This window comes from Staurois parvus, unplaced genomic scaffold (assembly GCF_062004578.1).
Source record: "Staurois parvus isolate SC_StPar_1 unplaced genomic scaffold, SC_StPar_1.0 ptg000699l, whole genome shotgun sequence".
Lineage (NCBI taxonomy): Eukaryota > Metazoa > Chordata > Amphibia > Anura > Ranidae > Staurois > Staurois parvus.
Genome location: NW_028318495.1, coordinates 491,465 through 503,946, shown reverse-complemented (window position 1 = coordinate 503,946; position 12,482 = coordinate 491,465). Strand labels below are relative to the sequence as shown.

Here is a 12,482-nt window from a genome sequence, read left to right as displayed (position 1 = left end):
CAACATCTGCCATCAACACGAATGAAAAAAGGAACACAAAAGTGACTTCTGTCCCATTCAGCTCTGGTTCAGCAGGGGACCTATTCACGGATACCCTACTGAAAAGAGCGAAACCATCCAAGTGAAAGGACCCACAGAAGAGCACCTAGGACCGTGGCCTCATTGACTAACATGGCTCCCCCTGGTCTCCACCAGGGTTAGCATGGCATGAATATGGTCCAAATGTCACACTGGCACAGGATGTAGCACTATATGTAACCTTAAAGTAAAATTCCGGCTAAAGCCCAACGAGTCTTAAAAATGTTCCCTGCCAACACAATGCTGACTAACATTTGTTAAAAAAAGATGTCTTTACTTATTTTCAGCCCGCTTCAATCTGCTCATGTGATGCGATCCCCCTACGTCAGCCAATGGTGGCTGCAGGGGAGAGGAGGGACCACTAAAGATGGCTGCAACATGGGAGTCTATGGGTGACATCATAGCTATTGTTGGGCAGTATGTCCATTCCCCTGCAGCTGCTGTTGGCTGACACAGGATATCATGTGACCAGACCAGAGCGGGCTGAAAACAGGTGAATATATACACTCATCGGCCTCTTTATTAGGTCCACCTGTCCAATTGCATGGTAACACAATCTGCTAATCAGCCAATCACATGGCAGCAACTCAATGCATTTACGCATCTAGACGTGGTGAAGACGACTTGCTGAAGTTCAAACCGAGCACAAACTGCTGATCTACTGGGATTTTCACGCACATCTATCTCTAGGGTTTACAGAGAATGGTCTGAAAAAGAGAAAATATCCAGTGAGCGGCAGTTGTGTGGAGGACAATGCCTTGTTGGTGTCAGAGGAGAATGGGCAGACTGGTTGGAGATGATAGAAAGCCAACAGTAACTCAAATAACAACTCGTTGCAACTAAGGTATGCAAAATACCATCTCTGAACACACGACACGTCCAACCTTGAAGCAGATGGGCTACAGCAGCAGAAGACCACACCGGGTGCCACTCCTGTCAGCAAAGAACAGGAAACGGAGGCTACAATTCACACAGGATCACCAAAAGTGGACCATAGAAGACTGGAAAAACGTTGCCTGGTTTGATGAATCTCGATATCAGCTGCAACATTCAGATGGTAGGGTCAGAATTTGACATAAATTTGGCATTGTATGTTGGCATTTGGCTTGTATCAGCGGTCCGGACTGGTGCTGGTGGTGTCATGGTGTGTTGGATCCATCCTGCCCTGTATCAACGGTTCAGGCTAGTGGTGGTGGTGTCATGGTGTGGTGGATCCATCCTGCCTTGCATCAATGGTTCAGGCTGGTGGTGTTATGGTGTGGTGGATCCATCCTGCCTTGTGTCAACGGTTCAGGATGGTGGTGGTGGTGTCATGGTGTGGTGGATCCATCCTGCCTTGTATCAACGGTTCAGGATGGTGGTGGTGGTGTCATGGTGTGGTGGATCCATCCTGCCTTGTATCAACGGTTCAGGATGGTGGTGGTGGTGGTGTCATGGTGTGGTGGATTCATCCTGCCTTGTATTGATATTTCAGGTTGGTGGTGGTGTCATGGTGTGGTGGATCCATTCTGCCTTGTATTAGAGGTTCTGGCTGGTGATGGTGGCATGGTGTGGGGGAGATTTTTTTGACATACTTTGGGCCCCTTAGTACCAATTGAGCATCGTTTAAATGCCACGGCCTACCTGAGTATTGTTGCTGACCATGTCCATCCCTTATGACTCCAATGTCCCCATCTTCTGATGACTCCTTCCAGCAGGATAATGCTCCATGTCACAAAGCTCAGATCATCTCCAACTGGTTTCTGGAACATGACAATGAGGTCACTGGACTCCAATGGCCTCCACAGTCAGTAGATCTCCATCCAATAGAGCACCTTTGGGATGTGGTGGAATGGGAGATTCCCATCATGGATGTGCAGCCCACAAATGTACAGCAACTGCGTGATGCCATCATGTCAATATGGAGCCAAATCTCTGAGGAACGTTTCCAACACCTTGTTACATCTATGCCATGAAGAATGAAGGCAAAAAGGGGTCCAACCTGGGACAAGCAAGATGGACCGAATAAAGTGGCCGGTGTGAGTGTGTGTATGTGTATGTATGTATGTATGTGTATGTGTGTGTGTGTGTGTGTGTGTGTGTGTGTGTGTGTATATATATATATATATATCTTTTTTACACAGGTTAGTAAGTATATGTTATAAAAGGGGGGAGGGGACATTTTAAGACTAGGTAAGCTGGAATTCCCTCCTCGCCCAAAGTCCCAGAACCCTTTACTGCCAATGTTTGGCCTGGTCTGTGCAGTTCACAAGGAGGTATTTTCATGTCTGCAATCCATTTAGATGACACAACAGTATGGGGGAGGTGTGAGGTGGGGGAGGTGAGGAAGAGAGAAGGCTGGAGTTGTGTGGTCACACCACATTTGTCCAGAATCCTGGATCTTTTTCCTTCTTTGTTACATTGTAACAAATGTGTTCTCTAACAGAATTACATGCAATTTCTTCACAAAACAAATATTTCCTGCACTAAACTTCCAGGCAGCCCGCGCTGACGGTGTCATATCTCGGGCACCGAGTGACGTCGCATTTGCCATGGCAACCTGGCTCCCTGCATTCTTAGAAAATGACAGTGTGCCTTTCCCCCCTGAGATCCCATAACAGTGTGTCCTTTGTCTGCCGTGCACATTATTCCTTCCCAGAAAAGGCCTCACCCTGTGTATATGGGCCTGCTAATACGCCTGATGTTTTCTTCACAGCCAAATACTGACACACTGGACCTGGAGAAAATCAAGACACTAAACATTGTCATTGGTCTCTCTCTATCCAGAGCATACTGTAATAAAGGGTCTCCATAGGTAGAGTGTGTAGGACTGATTACAAGAACCACTGTAAAAGAAGAAGCTTCTTTCCTTTAGTCTAGTCAGTCTAGAGAGAAAATCAAACCACACGTTATAGTGAGAAGAGACTAAAGCTGTGGTCTCCGAACTGCCAACCAGGCCCTTGGGCCACTATTCCTCCCACTCCCAGAATGCCCCTTACTTTGGTGGTCAGTGGGAAGAATGTCCCTTACATTGGTGATCAGTGGGAAGAATGTCCCTTACATTGGTGGTCAGTGGGAAGAATGTCCCTTACATTGGGGGTCGGTGGGAAGAATGTCCCTTACATTGGGGGTCAGTGGGAAGAATGTCCCTTACATTGGGGGTCGGTGGGAAGAATGTCCCTTACATTGGGGGTCAGTGGGAAGAATGTCCCTTATATTGGGGGTCAGTGGGAAGAATGTCCCTTACATTGGGGGTCAGTGGGAAGAATGTCCCTTACATTGGTGGTCAGTGGGAAGAATGTCCCTTACATTGGCGGTCAGTGGGAAGAATGTCCCCTACATTGGGGGGGTCAGTGGGAAGAATGTCCCTTACATTGGGGGTCAGTGGGAAGAATGTCCCTTACATTGGGGGTCAGTGGGAAGAATGTCCCTTACATTGGTGGTCAGTGGGAAGAATGCTCCTTACATTGATGGTCAGTGGGAAGAATGTCCCCTACATTGGGGGGGCCAGTGGGAAGAATGTCCCTTACATTGGAGGTCAGTAGGAAGAATGCAAACCTTACGGTGATGGTCATAATGTTGCTGGCTTTGCCCTGGTTGCATTTATCCCAGAATTTTGCAAGCCCCATGAAATCGGAGGTCAATCAACCAACTTTCATAGAACCCCTAGGGACCTCAGGGGAACCCTAGAGCTCCATGAAACCCTGGTTGAGAATGGCAGCTATAGAGCCATTTATTTCATACTGCATACAGCTTCTTTTTTTTTTTTTTTTAAGTCCGCAAACGTGCAACTATAACGAAAAAAACCTGTAAGTGTTCACAAAAAAGTGAAAGTGCAAAACACCACACAAAAAGTGCACTTAAGGGTGTGCTTTTGTCCTACCCCCGAAGGGGTTGGACCGCTACCCTGATCCCCCGGGGCACGAAGCTCCTGACAGGGACAAGGTTCCCATTTGGTCCTCCTGGCCAAAAGGCCTGGTGGACCACCGTTCCTTATGCCCAGCCGAAGCCGGACATCCAGTACTAGGCCAGGGGGTTCTCCCGAAGAGAAAACCCCCTAGGGACAGGGGAGGAAGGAACCGTAGGGCCACACATCCTCCCCCTAGACTTCAGGGCAGGCCCAAGGACCCACACCCTCCATCCTGTGAGAAAAAAACACACACAAAAGTAAAAAGTGACAAACGGGTGAGGAAAATAAATAAATAAATAATTTAAATAAATCTATAAAAATAATAAAAAGTGTCGTGCCCAAATTGTGCACTGACCAGACCCTGAGGCCTGTAGCAAAAAAATTGCCCAGAACTTGACCAAAAGGCCCGGTCCTAGAGGCGCAGTGCAAAAAGTGTTTAAACTCGGTGACCATGTGCTCATTCGCAACGTGGGGTCCCACACCCAAGTGCTACTCAGAGCACCCCTGAGGCGACTACTCGGGGGACACCGTGTTTGCAGACTCTCTGCCTTCCCAGCCCCTGGCCAGACCAAGGTAGATCTGTCCAAATCAGGAGGTACTGGGTCTTTCCAGCTTTCCCAGAGGAATTACTCCCAAGGCCCCAGAACGAATCATGGCGCTCCCTGGTTTCTGTCCCTCCGGTCTAGCCTTCCGGACCCCCATCATACCAGTGAGGGTACTATACAACAGCCATCCCCGCAAAGCTAGAATGGCCAGGAGCACCCCCACTGGACACTGATAAGAACAGATACTACACTTGATCTTAGCCAAAAGGCCGAGAAGCGATTCATACTGCATACAGCTGTTTCAGGCTTTTTGGCCATCAATGCAATCTGTGGAAACCAGGGCCTCCATGGAGAAGAGCTTGGAACCCAATGAGAAAGTATAAGCATACAGATTATGGTGAGAAGGCTCTAAAGGAAAAAAAAAATCCTGCAAACCAAAACATATAATAAAAGTATAAAGAGAAACATGCACGTAAAAATGTGAGTCATATCGAGAATTTCTTCTTTCGTCATGACTTCCTTACACAACAATTTTGTTTACTGGAAAGGTCCATGGAAATGTACAGAGATAGGCAGGTCTGCCCTGTCATGGAGTTGCTCAGAGGCCACAGGACAGGTTCCAGGAATGTACTCTGTGCCCTTTTTGGTGAACACATACAGTAAATGAGGCCTTGAGAAACAAAACATACAAGAGGGACTGATGTCACAGCTCTGCATAACATAGGACATGTCCATAGGTGCCCAATGTTTGTACAATGGGGGGAGGGGGACCCTGCAGATTAACCTCTTTCCTCCCGGAACAAGCACAGCTGCTAGTCCTTGGCTGTAGTAGATACATATCTGGGCTGTCTCAGGAACCCCTCCTTCCATGAATCACTGTAATAACATCATCAGAGCTCTAGACTTATCATTTTCTCTTATTGTATTTAACTCAACCCCCCCCCCCCGCACTATTTTACAGAGTGTAGGGAACAGGGGCGGACTGACCATTTAGAGCACTCAGGCACTGCCCGAGGGCCCGGGGTCAGTAGGGGGCCCCATGAAATGCACCTGGTACCTTTTTATAGGCTTTTTTTGAGTGTTGGCGAGGACATAGGGGCCCTGTGATCCCCTATTGCCCGGGTGCCCCATGAGTTTTCAGTCCACCCCTGGTAGGGAACTAATGACACTACATTCTATCCCTAAGGCTATGTTTAGACCTATATCTAAAGCCACTGCTCTAAAAAGCATTCTGTGTTTGGATTGCTTTTCATAGGCAATTGACAGGCAGTGTGGGGCAACGTAACACCTACCCACCAACTGGTGTAACCCCATTATTGGCAAATAGACACAATGTAACCAAGTGCATTTCTCCATCGCCTGCCAGCCACCGACCACAACATGTCAGATCATGTTTGCTGCGGACACGAAGCATCACAACCAGGGCATGTGAACACCCCTGTTCGCTTAAGGAGGGGGGGGTGTTGGGGTGCACTAAAATTGCTGTTCAAAAGTGCATTTTCACTTGGTTGAAAGTTCTACAGAGCCTCTGGGTTTCCACCGGGTAATCGGAGAAGACCATGAGCTTGGCGTTTCTCGTACTGGATTGCTTTAAGCTTTCTGGTCTCTCGCAGCACCAGGTCCCTATCGCGGAAATTCAGAAGGCGGAATACGAATGTGTGCGGCGGAATTCTGGCTGGAGGCATCCTGTGAGCCCCTTCCACCGCGAAAAAGGTTGAAAATGGCGCCTGCAGGAGGAGCATGCTAAATAAGCGATCTGTAATGGCAACCGGGTCCTGGCCTTCAGCTCCCTCCGGCAAGCCTACCACCCGGTGATTATTCTGGCGGTTCCAATTCTGTACGTCTTCCACTGAGATTCCAGGGCTATCACCTTGACCAGGAGAGTATGTACAGCCTCATTGTGGTCAGAGATGGAGTCTTCGGACTCTCTGAGGCACCACTCCACTTTGTTGAGGAGATCCTGGAATTTATCCTTGACTCTCCTAATCAGCCCCTTTGTCTGTTTGCAGTAAATCGATCTTGGAGGTGAGTGTAGCTTAGCAGCCAACGTTGGCTTTCATAAGCATCATACACTGGTCCGGCTTCAGTGCCGCCAAGTCCTCCATCTAGGCTGCCATGTTGAGTTGGCCTTTAGCGCTCCTCCGGCTGCCAAGGCAGCTTAGAAGGCACCATTTGCTTGTGCCCAGTTCCAGATTTACTAGGCAAAGGTTGACTGTGGGGTCTCACAAAGGAAAAACAAACCCCTCTTTAATGGATAAGAGCTCCGGTCTCACACGTCTGCACTGGCCACCATTTTGAACCCCCCAACCATGAATTTTCAGTTCCCCGCAATCGCTAGTCTAGACAAGGCCCAAGTTTCCTTGAGGTATTAGTTAGTAAACTTCTCTAAAACACCTCTTGGTGTATATTGGTGGAAGGAAATGCACACACTGAGGATAGCAAACAATACGAAGATGAAGGATTTGAGAACCTTCATATAAATACATTGTGTAAAGATTCACTTCAATTTCCCAAATCATGTGACAAGAAAATTCCTGCTTGCTTATTTCATCCGCAGCTGATTGGATGACTGAATATTTACACAATTGTTCTGTGAACATTCTCCTGTTTGTAAATCAGACTTTACTTTACTGGGGCTGATTTACTAAAACTTGCGGGTGCAAAAACTGGTGCAGCTGTGCGTGGGAGCCAGTCAGCTTCTAACTTCAGCTTGTGAAAATAAGCTTTAACAATAAAACCTGGAAGCTGATTGGTTTCTATGCAGAACTGCACCAGATTTTGACCTCTCCAGCTTTAGTAAATCAAATCCACTGTGTTGAGTCATCTCCAGGACCCATTGTTGGTGTCAGTGGGAGGAATAGTGCCCCATCATTGGTACCAGTGGGAGGAATAGTGTCCCATCATTGGTATCAGTGGGAGGAATAGTGCCCCATCATTGGTGTCAGTGGGAGGAATAGTGTCCCATCATTGGTGTCAGTGGGAGGAATAGTGCCCCATCATTGGTGTCAGTGGGAGGAATAGTGCCCCATCGTTATCAGTGGGATGAATAGTGCCCCATCATTTGTGTCAGTGGGAGGAATAGTGCCCCATCATTGGTATCAGTGGGAGGAATAGTGCCCCATCATTGGTGTCAGTGGGAGGAATAGTGCCCCATCATTGGTGTCAGTGGGAGGAATAGTGCCCCATCATTGGTATCAGTGGGAGGAATAGTGCCCCATCATTGGTATCAGTGGGAGGAATAGTGCCCCCTCATTGGTATTCATTGGAGGAATAGTGCCCCATCATTGGTATCAATGGGAGAAATAGTGCCCTATCATTGGTATCAGTGGGAGGAATAGTGCCCCATCATTGGTGTCAGTGGGAGGAATAGTGTCCCATCATTGGTATTCATTGGAGGAATAGTGCCCCATCATTGGTGTCAGTGGGAGAAATAGTGCCCCATCATTGGTGTCAGTGGGAGGAATAGTGCCCCATCATTGGTGTCAGTGGGAGGAATAGTGCCCCATCATTGGTGTCAGTGGGAGGAATAGTGCCCCATCATTGGTATCAGTGGCAGGAATAGTGCCCCATCATTGGTGTCAGTGGGAGGAATAGTGCCCCATCATTGGTATCAGTGGGAGGAATAGTGCCCCATCATTGGTGTCAGTGGGAGGAATAGTGCTCCATCATTTGGTATCAATGGGAGGAATAGTGCCCCATCATTGGTGTCAGTGGGAGGAATAGTGCCCCATCATTGGTGTCAGTGGGAGGAATAGTGCCCCATCATTGGTATCAGTGGGAGGAATAGTGCCCTATCATTGGTGTAAGTGGAAAGCATACTTCCCCATCATTGATATCAGTGGGAGGAATAGTGCCACATTGTTGGTGTCAGTGGGAGGAATAGTGCCACATTGTTGGTGTCAGTGGGAGGAATAGTGACCCATCATTAGTGGGAGGAATACTTCCCTGAGGGCCAGATAAAGGCAAGCAAAGGGCCGAATCCAGGCCACGGCTGTGGTTAGGAGACCCTGATATAGAGCAGTGGTGTCCAACTGGCAGCCCAGTGAGGTCCTTGTTACCATAATGTAACCCCATTCATCTCACTACTAATCTTCCTGCTTCCATGCGTGGCACAATTGGTGGTGTCTGGTGGCCGTGGAAGAATTGTGGTGTTGCCGGTATCAGCGTACCATATACAGTTGTGGCCAAAATTATTCAACCCCCACTGAAATTGAGTGTTTTGGCCAGTTTGACATTGCTTTTGATCATTCAGTCATCTTGCTTACATTTACATTAAAGAGGCACTTGTAGGTCAGACAAATATAACATAACAGTTATAATGAAATAACCACAAATGTCTTTTCTGTGCTCACAGCATTATCAGTTTTATTCAACCCCCAAGTGACATTCAATCTTAGTACTTAGTACAGCATCCTTTTACAGTTATAACAGCTTTTAAACGTGAAGCATAGCTTGACACAAGTGTCTTGCAGCGATCTACGGGTATCTTCGCCCATTCTTCATGGGCAAAGGCCTCCAGTTCAGTCACATTCTTAGGCTTGCGCACTGCAACTGCTTTCTTTAAGTCCCACCAGAGGTTCTCAATCGGATTTAAGTCTGGTGACTGCGATGGCCACTCCAAAATGTTCCAGCCTTTCCTCTGCAACCATGCTCTAGTGGACTTGGAGGTATGCTTGGGATCATTGTCCTGTTGAAAGGTCCAACGTCTCCCAAGCCTCAGGTGTGTGACGGACTGCATCACGTTTCCATCCAATATCTCCTGGTACTGAAGAGAATTCATGGTACCTTGCACACGCTGAAGCTTCCCTGTACCTGCAGAAGCAAAACAGCCCCAAAGCATGATTGACCCTCCACCATGCTTCACAGTAGGCAAGGTGTTCTTTTCATCATAGGCCTTGTTCTTCCTCCTCCAAACATAGCGTTGATCCATGGGCCCAAACAGTTCTAATTTTGTTTCATCAGTCCACAGAACACTATCCCACAACTTTTGTGGTTTGTCCACATGGCTTTTGGCATACTGCAGTCGACTCTTCTTATTCTTTGGAGACAGCAAGGGGGTACGCCTGGGAGTTCTGGCACGGAGGCCTTCATTACGCAGTGTGCGTCTTATTGTCTGGGCTGAAACTTCTGTACCCACATCTGACAAATCTTTTCTCAGTTCCTCAGCAGTCACACGGGGACTTCTCTCCACTCTACGCTTCAGGTAGCGCACAGCAGTCGAAGTCAGCATCTTCTTTCTGCCACGACCAGGTAGCGTTTCAACAGTGCCCTTTGCCTTGAATTTGCGAATGATGCTTCCTAAGGTGTCTCTTGGTATGTTTAACATCTTTGCAATCTTCTTATAGCCATTGCCCTTCCTGTGAAGAGAAATCACCTCTTCTCTTGTCTTCCTGGACCATTCTCTTGCCTTCACCATGTTTGTAACCACACCAGTAAATGTCTAGAAGGAGCTGAGTATCACAGTCATTTTAAAGCTGCCTAATTGGTGCTTATTATGCTTGATTGCTGCTCGGTGACATCCACAGGTGTTTTCAATACCTGATGGAAAGCACCTGTATGAACCTCTGTTCTTCAGAGTGGTAGTCTTTAAGGGGTTGAATAATTGTGGCAATGAAGAAACCACATAAGAACCATTTACTACTGTATTACATAAACAATTGATGTCATTTTAGTTGCATTTGGGTAGTTACAACGTCCTTGTAGGATTTGATTCTGAATACAATTCCAAATGTACACTATAGTCCCTAAACCCCTTTACAGCATTGGGGGTTGAATAATTTTGGCCACAACTGTAGGAGTGACACCGCACCTCACAGGAGGCCAGGAGTAGCTCATTGCTTTCTTTTTTTTTTAATATCTTTTACTTATTCAGTATTGTATCCAGCACAGAACAGCTTTGATTGGTGTAACCAGCTGGACGAATGAATGACGGCTTGCTGGAACATGCAGTTCATCACCAGAAGCAGGGCGGAAGGTTCCTGTACGGAATCTGAATTCCGTGGCCCCGGCACATTTGAAGAGGTATCGCGGCAGCTTCGCTGTAGTGGGAAGATCTGTTTCCATGACGACAGGATAATGGCACCAGCAGAATATAATGATGCTGCTTATTATCCGAGGTTGTGGTGTGCGGGGGTCACAATATCATCCATACTTCTAGGCGAAGGTGAGGGTGGGGGGTTGCCGCCAGCGGCGCATTACCTTTTGATTAAGTAGCGCATTCACGCTGCGTGGTTTGCTGGTCAGTCTGTTTTATACCTCGCTGACAGCAAAACATTTCATACACTTCCAATAAGATACAATAGCAATTGGCACCAGATTAGAGCCTTTTTCACCACGTCCAGAAAGTCTGTGTATTTATTTATCCAATTTATTATTATACAGGATTTATATGGCGCCAACAGTTTGCGCAGCGCTGTACAATGTGAGGGCAGACAGTACGGTTCCAATACATGTGAATACATCAGGAATCAGAGGGCCCGGCTCGTTAGAGCTTACAATCTACAAGATATCTGTCTATTGCCACGATGTTCTAAAGTCCTTTACTAAATTAAAAAAAAAAGAAACAAAAAAACGCCAGTCCTTCCATTCAAGTCACTTTCAGCAGAGTCCCAAAATGCAGAACACCGCGCCTGTAATCTCTGTCAACTGACACTTGTGATCCCAGTGAATGGCTGTACTGGGGGGAGGGGGCGTGGCAGGACAAGTCTGATCATTGGAGGAGAGCAGACTGAGTTCCCAGCACAGCTAGAGAACTGACACTGTGCTCTCATGCCTAGAGTGGTCAGTTTAGGAAAGCAGAGGGAAGGGCGAGATCCCCGGGGTCATTGCATTACAAAGAGAACAGGAGACTTCTAAATACAAGACCGCTACTACAAGCCTGGAACAAAAATGTATTATCAGGGTTTTTCGTTCAGCTTTTTTTTCTAGCATTTTTTGAGCTTGTGTGTATGGAGCCTGAACTTCCTAGTGAATGGCTGTGCAGGAAGAGGCAGGGGTGTATTAAGGTTTTGTGCTGCCCTAGGCAACACAAAAATCAGCTCCCCCCCACGGAGAGACACTGACCAACACCCCCCTCCCCCACGAAGAGAGCTTGACATTGACCAACAACACCCCAGCCCCACCCAAGAGAGCCTTCTACTACTACCGCCCCACCAACCCCGGCAAGAGAGAAGACACTCACCTTCACAGCTCCGGACATCCCCGGGAACAAGAGTCAGGCTCTGCATACACCATCAAGCAGCCCACAGCCTGTCTCAGATCCCACCTGGTCCCCATGCTGTGTGTGTCCCTTCTTCCATCCCTTCTTTTGGGGGGTGACGCTGCCCCCCCCTGAAAAATGCCACCCTAGGCAAATGCCTTGTTTGCCTTGTGGTAAATACACCCCTGGGAAGAGGGGGGGGGGGCGTGTTAGGACAAGTCTGGTCATTGGAGGAGAGCAGACTGAGTTCCCAGCACAGCTAGAGAACTGACCATGCTGTGCTCTCATGCCTAGTATAGTCAGTTTTTAATAGGAAAGCAGAGGGACTGGCAGGCACACCGTGGATTTCACACAAGGAAGCAATACGGAGAGAACAGGAGACTTCTTCATACAGGTACTTGGGACAGCAGGCACAGATCAGGGAGAGGGAATGTGGGGCATACAAGTACATGGGACAGCAGGCACAGATCAGGGAGGGAATGTGGGGCATACAAGTACATGGGACAGCAGGCACAGATCAGGAGAGGGAATGTGGGGCATACAAGTACATGGGACAGCAGGCACAGATCAGGAGAGGGAATGTGGGGCATACAAGTACATGGGACAGCAGGCACAGATCAGGGAGAGGGAATGTGGGGCATACAAGTACATGGGACAGCAGGCACAGATCAGGAGAGGGAATGTGGGGCATACAAGTACATGGGACAGCAGACACAGATCAGGGAGAGGGAATGTGGGGCATACAAGTACATGGGACAGCAGGCACAGATCA

The 12,482-nt window shown here is 47.9% G+C and overlaps 1 protein-coding gene and 1 pseudogene across 12 annotated transcripts in view; one reads left to right on the top strand and one right to left on the bottom strand.

Moving 5' to 3' along the window:
• ZMYND8 (zinc finger MYND-type containing 8) overlaps positions 1–12,482 on the top strand; it is a 132,526-nt gene that overhangs the window by 43,226 nt on the left and 76,818 nt on the right. The gene's annotated exons all lie outside the window — the stretch shown is intronic.
• On the bottom strand, positions 4,678–4,793 carry LOC149446031 (U2 spliceosomal RNA; annotated as a pseudogene).